The following is an 11,131-nucleotide window of genomic DNA, read 5'->3' on the forward strand; positions in this document are numbered from 1 at the left end:
TTTTCTTTCTTATTCTTTGATTGATATGTTCTTAAGTGCATTTTAAATTTCAGTTTCTTTTACCATGGTGTATATAATCATACTGAAAAACAACTCATAGAGTAATAAAAGTGTGACTGACTCAATATTCAGATAAACCTTGAATAGCTATGAATTAACTTATTGTTAATTCTTTATTTCCCAGGTAACATCTAACATCTAATACTAATTTCCTAGACACATAGATCCTAGATCTGCTTAAATAATTGGTACCATCGAGTCACTGCTATTTAGATTTTATCTCAGTAAGAATCTGCATGAGTAGACAAATAGCAGAAGAACCCTCAAAGCCAGCTTCTACATCCTCCCAGTCTCGTCTGTGATCATTCCAAAATTTTAAGTCTGTGAATACTTAGCTTCAATTTAGGCATTTTGGATTTGTGTATCCAATAAAAATTTCTTTCATAGAAGAAAGTCAATTAGGATGACGCTTAATTATTCAGATACTGTGTCTTGTACTAAAAGATGCTAATTTCAGTGAAATCCAGTGAGTGCTGGGACAGAACTCATTATCTGTATGGGTGTTCCACTATATTCAAAATATTTGCATAAAAAGGTTAGAGCCAGTTAAAATAAAATAAATTCCTCTCAAACAGGAGAAATGTAAATCAGCTTAGAGCACCAAAGAATGACATCTTACATATAAATGTCAAGAACTTATTGTGATTACTGATAGAAATATTTAATAAAATACCAATTTAAGGAGCATTACTATTGATTTAATGATTCATAGTATTATGATTATAACTAATTCATGAATAATTAATAGAGAATGAATACCAAAGTGCAGGTCTTATATATCAAAAAATATTAAGTATTTCAAACTTGAAATGTTTTTCCTTTTTTTAGTTATTTTTTTACTCTTTATTTTATATTGGAGTGTAGTTAATTAACAGTGTTGTGTTAGATTCAAATGTACGGCAAAGTGATTCAGATATACATATGTGAAAGTCGCTCAGTCATTTCCATGGACTATACACTCCATGGAATTCTCCAGGCCAGAATACTGGAGTGGGTAGCCGTTCCCTTCTCCAGGGGATCTTCCCCACCCAGGGACCAAACCCCGCATTACAGGCTGATTCTTTACCTGCTGAGCCACAAGGAAAGTCCAGCAATACTGGAGTGGGTAGCCTATTCCTTCTCCAGCAAATCTTCCCGACCCAGGATTCAAACCAGGGTCTCCTGCATTGCAGAGTCTTTACCAGCTGAGCTGTCAGGGAAGCCCTATCTATGTGTATCTAGTCTTTTTAAAATTCTTTCCCTATTTAGGTTGCTATATAATAATGAGCAGATTTCCCTGTGCTATGCAGTATGCCCTGAAATCCTTTTCCTTTACCTTTTGTATTTAAGACTTTTTTCTTTTTTTTTTTTTTTGATGTGGACCATTTTTAAAGTCTACTGAATTTTTACAATATCGCTGTTTTATGTTTTTTTTTTTTTTTTTTTGGCAACGCGGCACGAGGGATCTTAGCTCTCTGGCCAGGGATTGAACCTGTGCCCCGTGCGTTGGAAGGCAAAGTCTTAACCACTGGAGTGCCACGCAAGTTCCGCTTCTCCTTTTTCTTTAAAAAAATCAGGCAAATACAAGATGTTTCAGTGAGAAAAACTGCAGAACCTTCCTAGAAATAGTGGCTAACTTTTTCCCCTCCATTTGGAATTACAAAATCAACTATTAAGATTGAATTGATTTGTGAATGATTTGATTGCTTAAAATATTAAACCTAATTGACTTGACTTAATTTATCAATCATAGCTTGGCTTGGGATAGACAGAACCTTGGTTCTAAATATTAAGGAAAAACGTGAGTACCTAAATTACAGTTATCAGTACTTATGTATCATTTGGCACTGAGGAAAATTGCTGTGATTCATTGTGAACTCTCCTTTGAAAGTAAATGTATTATTCTCTATTGTAAGAGTAAGAAGATACCAGTGTCTCCCCTTCAGTAATTTGTCATAAAAATATAGCTGCTAAATGTATGAGCCAGAATGGTGTTAGGACATGATAGGGTTTGTTGCTAAATTATACACAGAAGAAAAAAAGAACAAGTTCAAAATGATCTTTTAAAAAATCTAGAGGGATATACACTGTTTCTGAGAGAAAAAAGATGCAAACTAGAACAGAAAGACTGAACAGGAATTTACATTACTTGCTGTGAAGACTTTAGTATTGAAAAAGAAAGCTTCTTTTTCCTTATTTTTAACATTTGTTTTTAAGTAACCAGAAGTTATGTTTATCTGGTTATAAGATATTTCTAATAGATTAACATACAACAAAGAGATAATTTCTCCAAAACTGAAAAATAACATTCCTTTTTCCTGTCACTTTAGAATTGAAAAGTCTATGCTTTATAGAACATTGTAAAACTTTATAGAACATTAATAAACTTTCAAAGTACAGTACATAGTTCATTGTTAAGTCCAAGATGGTAAATACTTTTGTATGGTATTTAAAGTACAAAGAAATAGGCATTTTGTGATTTTGTAGAGGATTACTCTTCAAAATTAAAATTTTCAAACTTCTGATGCTAATATCAGATTTATAAAGATTCTAATTTAAGGCTTCTCCTGTTAGAGATATTCTGGTTCTGAGGATCTTTATGTCAGTCCCCCTGACTCTTGTTTAATCTAGAGCTCTCCATGGCGGTGGTGTGCTTCAGTTGCTAAATCATGTCCAATTACTGCAACCCCAAGGAGTGCAGCCCACCAGGCTCCTCTGTCCATGGGATTATTCCAGCCAGAATACTGAAGTAGGTTGCCATTTCCTCTTCCAGGGGATCTTCTCAACCCAAGGATGGGACCTGTCTCCTGCACTGGCAAGCAGACTCTTTACCACTGAGCCACCACATAACCTCAGGGTTCTCCATAAACCCTAATTAATTCTTCAGTTTCTTCCTGAAGGCATTTCAACTGACTTCCCTGCTCTCTAGACACTGCGCTTCATCTCTTTGCCAATAATGAGAAACTCATGAAATTATTCACTTTGCTGTATACCTGAAATTCATACAACATTGTAAGTTAACTATATTCCAGTAGAATTTTTAATTCCAGTAAAGTGTTAAATTTTACTGATAAAATTCCAGTAAAAAAAATTTTTTTTTAAACCTTCTTGCTGCTGCTAAGTCGCCCCAGTTGTGTCTGGCTCTGTGCGACCCCATAGACGGCAGCTCACCAGGCTCCCCGATCCCTGGGATTCTCAAGGCAAGAACACTAGAGTGGGCTGCCATATCCTTCTCCAATGCATGAAAGTGAAAAGTGAAAGGGAAGTCGCTCAGTCGTGTCCGACTCTTAGCAACCCCATGGACTGCAGCCTACCAGGCTCCTCCGCCCATGGGATTTTCCAGGCAAGAGTGCTGGGCTGGGGTGCCAGCACCCCACCAAAGTTTCACAAAAGTAGACCAACTTACTTCCACCACTCCATTTACCCTTTCTTTCTCTCTCCTTTTCTCTCTCTCTGGCTATTCTGATTTATGTTTGTTTACTTATTTGCCTGGAAGATATTGTTAAGTTCCAGTAAAGCATTACTCTGATGTAGACTTGCTCTAATGGAGATGAGATTATAACTCATTAACAAGGTCTGAAAATTTTCATCCAATCAATTAAAGCACTGAAGGATTGGCACATTGACTTCACGTTGCCAATAAGAGATGAGTACGGTGTGGGATGAGGTCTTTATACTGCATATATCTGAGTAAGTCAAGATGGAAATTACACGGCTAAGGGTAGTGGGTGGAACCCTTTGTCCTTTACAAAGAGAGTGTGTGTGTGTGTGTGTGTGTGTGTGTGTGTGTGTGTGTGTGTGTGTGTATGAAGAGAGACAGAGTGAGAGAAGAAAACAGAACATAATAGAGCCATAAATTGCCAAGAATATAATAACGGAGCGAGCAGCCGTGTACACATTTCAAAGGTGTCCTGAGAACAGGAGGGTGAAACCCAGCCAACAGGAAAGCCGCCCCACCCACAAAGGGCAGCCGTCCTTCCCAGACAGGCTCAGCCATCAAACACAAAGTGACGCGTTTGAAGCCTCCTTCAAATTATGACATAAAGCAAGTGTGGGGTCCACTCAGGACGACTCACACCTTTTCTCATCTCCCTTGGCTCTCTTGTCTCCTTACCCTACGGCTCACTCTGCGGGCCACGTGCCGGAGGAGGGCTCCCCACGTCCCTCAGCCGGTCCAAGAGGCAGCCTGTACTACAGTCGGGTGAGGAATGAAAGAAAGGCCTTTATCAGGATGCTCTTTAAACCAAAGCCTTCTCTTCAGTAACCACTAGATCCCAGGTCATGTTGCAGAGTTTAAGTTTCCATGACTTGTAAAATAATGGCAACTTGTGAACACTGCAAAATAGCTTAAAATACTATTTAACATGTGTTGCTTCACTTCTAAGGCTTGTATATGTTCATGTCCTTCAAATTAATACAGCAAATCATATTATATTTTAGGTCTTGAGAAATCTGGGGTAAAAGGAACTGATATTTCAATTAATTGATTTTTCTCAAAATTTCTGTTCAATTTTTGCCTAATTTGTTAGGTGCCAACCTCACCAGGTGTGCTCACAGGTGGCCTCACAGTTATCTGAATTCATTAAGAACAGTCAGCTGCAAGCTCAGCTGGTAAAAAATCTGCCTGCAGAGCAGGAGACCCCGGTTTGATCCCTGGGTTGGGAACATCCCCTGGAGAAAGGAAAGGCTACCCACTCTAGTATTCTTGGGCTTCCCCTGTGGCTCAGCTGGTAAAGAATCTGCCTGCAATGAGGGAGACCTGGGTTCGATCCCTGGGTTGAGAAGATCCCCTGGAGAAGGGAAAGTAAGTCCAGTATCCTGGCCTGAAGAATTCCATGGACTCTAGTCCATGGGGTTGCAAAGAGTTGAACGAGACTTAACAACTTTCTCTTCACTTCACAAAGATGATAGCTTTCTATTATCACAAGAAACAGTCTCTCCATACAGTTTTATCTTATGTGTGAATATATTTACATATACATATTATGATTGGTTCACTTTTCTGTCCCTAACAGACAGAATATTCTAATACTTTGTTGATGGGAATGCAAATAATTTAAGAAATAGCATATATTAATAGGAGTTCTAATAACAAGCAGAATTCCAGTACAGACTTCCTCACCATGCTGGCTAATTTGGTGTGTCCACTTGATTGAGTACCCAGATATTTAATCAAATACCAGAAGATGTGCTGTGGAGGCATTTTCTAGATGGGATTAACATTTAAATCAGTTGACAGTGAGTAAAGCGTATTATCCTCATCCACTCTATAATATCCTTGCCCAAGAGGTGGGTGGGCCTCATGCAATCCGTTGAAGGTCTTAGGAGAAAAAGACGGAAATGGTGCAAGATGGAGGACTAGGGCACTCCTGACTCTTGTTCTTCCGACAGGCACACCAAGTATACAGCTACATGCAGATAAATCCCCTCTGAGAGAAATTCAGAAACCAATTGAGAGACAACTGCACATCCAGTGGCTGAGAAAGTAGCCCCATTGATGCAGGCAGGAAAATGTGAGACAAACTCAGCTACCCAAACCCTCTCCGGCACTGCACTTCCCAGTTGAGAGGGACCCCCAACTCTCAGCTTCTCCCTGAGGAGCAAAGAGGATATGAAACCCACATCCAACACTCCAGTTTATTTGAGTGTCACCAGGGAGACTGGCTCTCGCATCCTCCAGCTGTGAAAGCCAATGGGGACTTCCCTGGTGGTCCCGTGGCTAAGACTTGCGCCCAATGCAGGGGACCCAGGTTCAGTCCCTTGTCAGGGAATTAATCCTGCATGCTGCAACTAACAAGATTCTGTGTGCTGCAGATAAAGACCCCCACGAGCCACAAGTAAGATTGGACACTGCCAAATAAATATTTTAAACAATAAATAGGAATAAAAGCCAACGACAACACCAGGATTGCATAAAACAGACAGGCAGTTTCTGAGCAGGCAGGAGTATTCCCCGCTGCCTTCCCCAGGGGCTCAGCACAGAGGGACCATGAAAAAATGCTGAGGTCTCAGTCTCTCCTGGGAGGAATTTAACCGCCAATTTTCACTGCTGCCACTGAGGATTGGGCTAATTTTGACTCACCTGCATCTGGAAGCTCATGGGTGTGGGTGAGCAGTAATCTCCTCAGCAATGATGGGTCAGTAGAAATTTACCCCACCTCTAGAAACCAATAGGACTTGTCACTCTAATTTCCCGGGAGCCACTTGGAACAAACATGGAAGTTTGGACAAGCAGCGAGTTTTGAGGGGCACCTGTAATCTCTGGTCAGCCTGATGAGTCATTTAAGACAAAACTAAGCATTGGTTTTCTGGAAGAATAAAGTCATTATTCCCCACTCTGACTCAGTCCCAGTGCTTTCCCACTCTTAGCCCTTCCGCCTCGCCCTCCATTCACCTGATGCCTCCAGGTTCCTTAAAACTGCAAGGACGTTTGTTCAGGCTCAGTCACTCAGTTCTGTCTGAACCTTTGCAACCCCACTGACTGCAGCTCTCCAGGTTCCTCTGTCCATGGGATTTCCTAGGCAAGAACACTGGAATGGGTTGCCATTTCCTTCTCCAGGGCACCTTTCCCACCCATGGGTTGAACACATGTTTCTTGTGCCTCCTGCACCGGCAGGCAAATTCCTTACCACTGTGCCGCCTGGGAAGCCCGGACTTTTGTTCAGTCTCCTTCAACAGTGAGATGACCCGCCGTGTCTGTGCACCATCCCAAAGCGGGAGTCAGTGCTTTCTCAGACGTTTCACTCTTGCTTGTATCATTGCAGTAAGTAATTCAAGGATTTTCTCTTGCATTGTTGGTTGTTTCAATGGGCTCCTCTGTACTCTGACCTGTAACAGCTCATCTGAGCTTCTGATGACATTGTCATCTCAATTAATTTTGATAACAACCTCATAACACATAAGCTGTTTATCCACACATTTTGATGGTGAATAAGCTCAAGCTCCTAAGGAATATAGACCTTGTATACATGATAGCAGCCTCACTGGAAACAAACCCAAGATGAGCTGATGCAGGGGTCATGTACTTGACCCCAACCCTGTACTGAAAGAATGTTCAGTGTTTAAGATTTAGAAATTGCATGGATGTCTCAAAGAATACTTCCCTGGTGGCTCATGGTAAAGAATCTTCTTGCAATGCAGGAGATACAAGAGACCTCTGTTAGATTCCTGGGTTGGGACAATCCCCTGGAGAAGGAAATGGCAACCCACTCCAGTGTTCTTGCCTGAAGAATCCCATGGACAGAGGAGCCTGGTGGGCTGCAGTTCATGGGGTTGCAAAAGAGTCCAACAGGAGTTAGCAACTGAAAGTGAACAACTCAAAGAATATAGAGATGCCGGAAGGCAAAAGGAAGAATGCCAGTTCTGCTTTCTTCTTCCATTGTAGGCAACTCTTTGCCTGTATTTTTATGTGTACTTTTTTGTGTGTTTTTTACAACATATATGTGTTCTTTATAACCTTGAATGTTTTTCGAAAAGTACTAAGAAGTGCCCAGATATGAATCTATTGTTAAAAAATTTTACCTAGGTACTTGATGACTCATATGCATCTCAAGAGCAAGTTACTTTTCAGAGTATCTACTTTCATTTTGTTGAATTTTGCTCCTATAAAGTCCTAACAGAATTCATATTTGCAAATGGAGCCTTGAGGATCTATTACACATGTCTATTTTATTGTTTTTCTTTACTTTCAATTAGTTTTCAAAAAATTGCTGTGCTAATCTTTGTATTACTAATCCAGTTTTCTTTAGAGGCTATTGGTTTTTCACTCTCTACTGGATTTTATACTTTGATAATTATATTTTTTATTTGAAAGCTCCCTTTATGAATATTACATTGTTTCTCTCATATGAATATAATTTTTCCCGTGACTTTTACCCTCATTTTTTTTTTAAATTTTGGTAAAATATGCTATACTTTGGCAACCTGATGGAAAGAGCTGACTCATTGGAAAAGATCCTGATGCTGGGAAGATTGAGGGCAGGAGGAGAAGGGAGCAACAGAGGATGAGATGATTAGATGGCATCACCAATGGACTCAATGGACATGGGTTTAAACAAACTCCAGGAGATGGTGAAGGACAAGGAAGCCTGGTGTGCTATAGTCCATGGAGTCACAAAGAATTGGAGAGGACTGAGTAACTGAACTGAACTGAACTGAATACAAAATTGTACCATTTTAACCATTTTTAATAGTACAGGTCAGTGCTTTTAAATATATTTGGAATGTAGTGCAAACATCACCACCACCCATCTCCATAACCTTTCTCATCTTATGAAACTAAAACTTTATACTCATTAAGCAGTAACTCTCGGGACATCCCTGGTGGTCCAGTGGTTAAGGACTACCTTCCAATGCAGGGGACGCGGGTTCAATCCCTGGTCAAGGAACTAAGATCCCACATGCAACATGCAACTAAGCCCGCATGCCACAATTAGAGAAGCCCTCTCGTCACAACTACTGAGTCCACATACTCTATAGTCCATGCTCCACAGCTAGAGAAAAGCCCGGAGCCATAACGAAGATACAGTATTGCAAAAAAAAAAGTAACTCCCTAGCAAGATCACCCAGTGAAAGCTCATACATTATTATTTCACATATTCATGTATTCATCCTGTATTTTGAAATTATTACAACAGAAAATACTTTATTTCATTTAAATGACCTTTAAAATACCATGTATATCTTCTGTACCTGTAAAAACAGACTTCTATTATATAATTGCATTTATAAACAATGTAGCAATTAAAATCCTTTCAAGTTTGCTTACATGGAAATCTCTACATCTTTGAAAAATTATTTTATTTACATTAAATCCCCAAACAAAATGTTTCTGTTACAAAAACAGTACTCACTAAGAAAAATAAAGCCATATTTATCATCTAAATATTGTATCTCAAAAGTAAAAACACTTGAAATTAGAATAAAACTTATAATTGCACTCCTCAAATGTTTACAGATATTTCCTTCAAAATACTAATGAAAAATATTAATCTCAATAATAGTTGGACAAATGCATTTATTCTCTTTTTGTTTGGGTAGGTTTATTTTTTTAAATATGTAGCAGCTTCTTAAAGGAAAATAAATCCCTATGAATGGATTATATTTAAAGCAAAGCCGATTTAAAGGAAATATTTTATTAGAAGGCAAAGTTCAAAAATTATGTTGTTGTAGAAAATCTATTCTGGCCCTCTTTAAAATAACTCTAGAATTTAGCACTCTGTCTTGTACGTAGACATTTGTTGTTTATAATATTTGGCATCTATTGAATATTATTGCTGTATTGATCATGGTTCAGTTAGGAAAGATTTGATGCATTGAACAGAATTTAAACAAAAGTAATTTTATTAATAGATTATGTACAGAGGTGTGGGTTGGGGTGAGAAAACTGTCATGGAATTAATAGTGACGTCGTAGGAAAGGAGAGAAAGTGGGAAGTTCCTCCCACCCCAGAGGAGCAGGTAGTGGCTCCTTTCGTATGAGGAGCTTCAGCTAACATCAGCCAAAGGGCAGAGTATGCACCTCTGAACATTCACGCTTCCATAAAACCAACGGGAAAAGCTGGCAAATATCACCAATGGCAACTATTTCAGAACCCTGGAAGACAACTGAAGGCTTGCGGCAACCCAGACAAGATGTGTTTAAGAAAAACGCCTGCATTTCAGTAAGAACAGTGAGGTTTGTGGCATTTTAACAAGCCTCTGTCCTAACTCCACGCCCACCCTCCTTAGTGAGCGCCTTAAGACACTAACAGCCTGCCTTCCATCAACCTGGGACCGGAGAGCGTGGCATACAGCAGAGTTCTTTGAAAGCTTAATTTCCAAAGAAATGTCATTATTTGATGGATAAATGTCTTCCTCCATCTGAGGAGATGCTGTGAGGAAACGAGGTTTGCTAATGACATAGTCATATTTGGAACTTTTATGGAGCAGTAAATACAAATTTCGGGTTTTGTTCTAGGGAATTTAGGGGAGAAAACAGCAAGAAAGGGATTTTATAATTTTATTCCAAAATCATAGATTACTAGTTCTATAGCTTTACTCATAAACAAGCAAAGGATGATGAGAAATAGAAATGTAGTATTTCGACAGTTTTATGTTGCTGTCTTCTTAAAGTCTTTGTAAAAAATCTTTTTACATTTGTCTTCTGCTTGCCAATACATAAATAACTTCTCACACTAATATGATATGGTATGATAATTTGTTTTGATTAGAACTACAACTCACTAATATCTTTCAAGAACAGTACATTCTTACATGTTTATTGTCTCCATTAAAGACATAGCTTGAAACACAGAGCTTGCAAAGTTGCAATATTGATTCTGTTATGAAACCCCCTTGGGTGGGCATTTGTGACCAAGCCTCAGTGCGTGTGTGCTCAGTAGCTAAGTCTTGTCCGACTCTTTGTGACCCCATGGACTATAGTCTGCCAGGCTTCTCTGTCCATGGGATTTTTCAGGCAAGAACCCTAGAGAGGGTTGCCTTTTCCTCCTCCAGTAGATCTGCCTGACCCAGGGATAGAATCCGCGTCTCCTGCATTGGCAGGTGAATTCTTTACCACTGTGCCACCTGGGAAGTCTCAGTAGGCAACCTAATTACAGTGGTGAGCTCTGGACAAGAATATAAAATATGATTTGGAGACTGGCATGAGTACATGAAATCTTGAAGCATAGCAATGATCCAAACCTATGAAAACTTATATCTAGCATTTTAAATGTTTTATCATCTTAGTTTAGCTTTACACAGATTCCAGGGTCCATTAAGATACTGGTCCAGGGAATTTTGGAGGATTTTACCTCATAAGCCAAAATAGCTTCTTTAGTATATGCCCTATGGCAAATGGCTCTTTATCCGGGGGAAAGGCTGATTTGAAAATCATTCACAAGGATTATTAACTGTGTGTTGTTCCATTAACCATAGGAAAAAAATATTTAAGTTACAAAAGCAAAGGGAACAAAACCATGAGTGGGTCTGCAAAGATATTTATAGTATGCTTTATGCCAAGAAAACTGCATGCATACTAACTCATATCTTCATTATGTGTGTGAGTAGGGAGATTCTGTGGCCCTTGGGATCATGAATGAGACAGAAATCAT

This window comes from Budorcas taxicolor, chromosome 22 (genome assembly GCF_023091745.1).
Source record: "Budorcas taxicolor isolate Tak-1 chromosome 22, Takin1.1, whole genome shotgun sequence".
NCBI classification, from domain to species: domain Eukaryota; kingdom Metazoa; phylum Chordata; class Mammalia; order Artiodactyla; family Bovidae; genus Budorcas; species Budorcas taxicolor.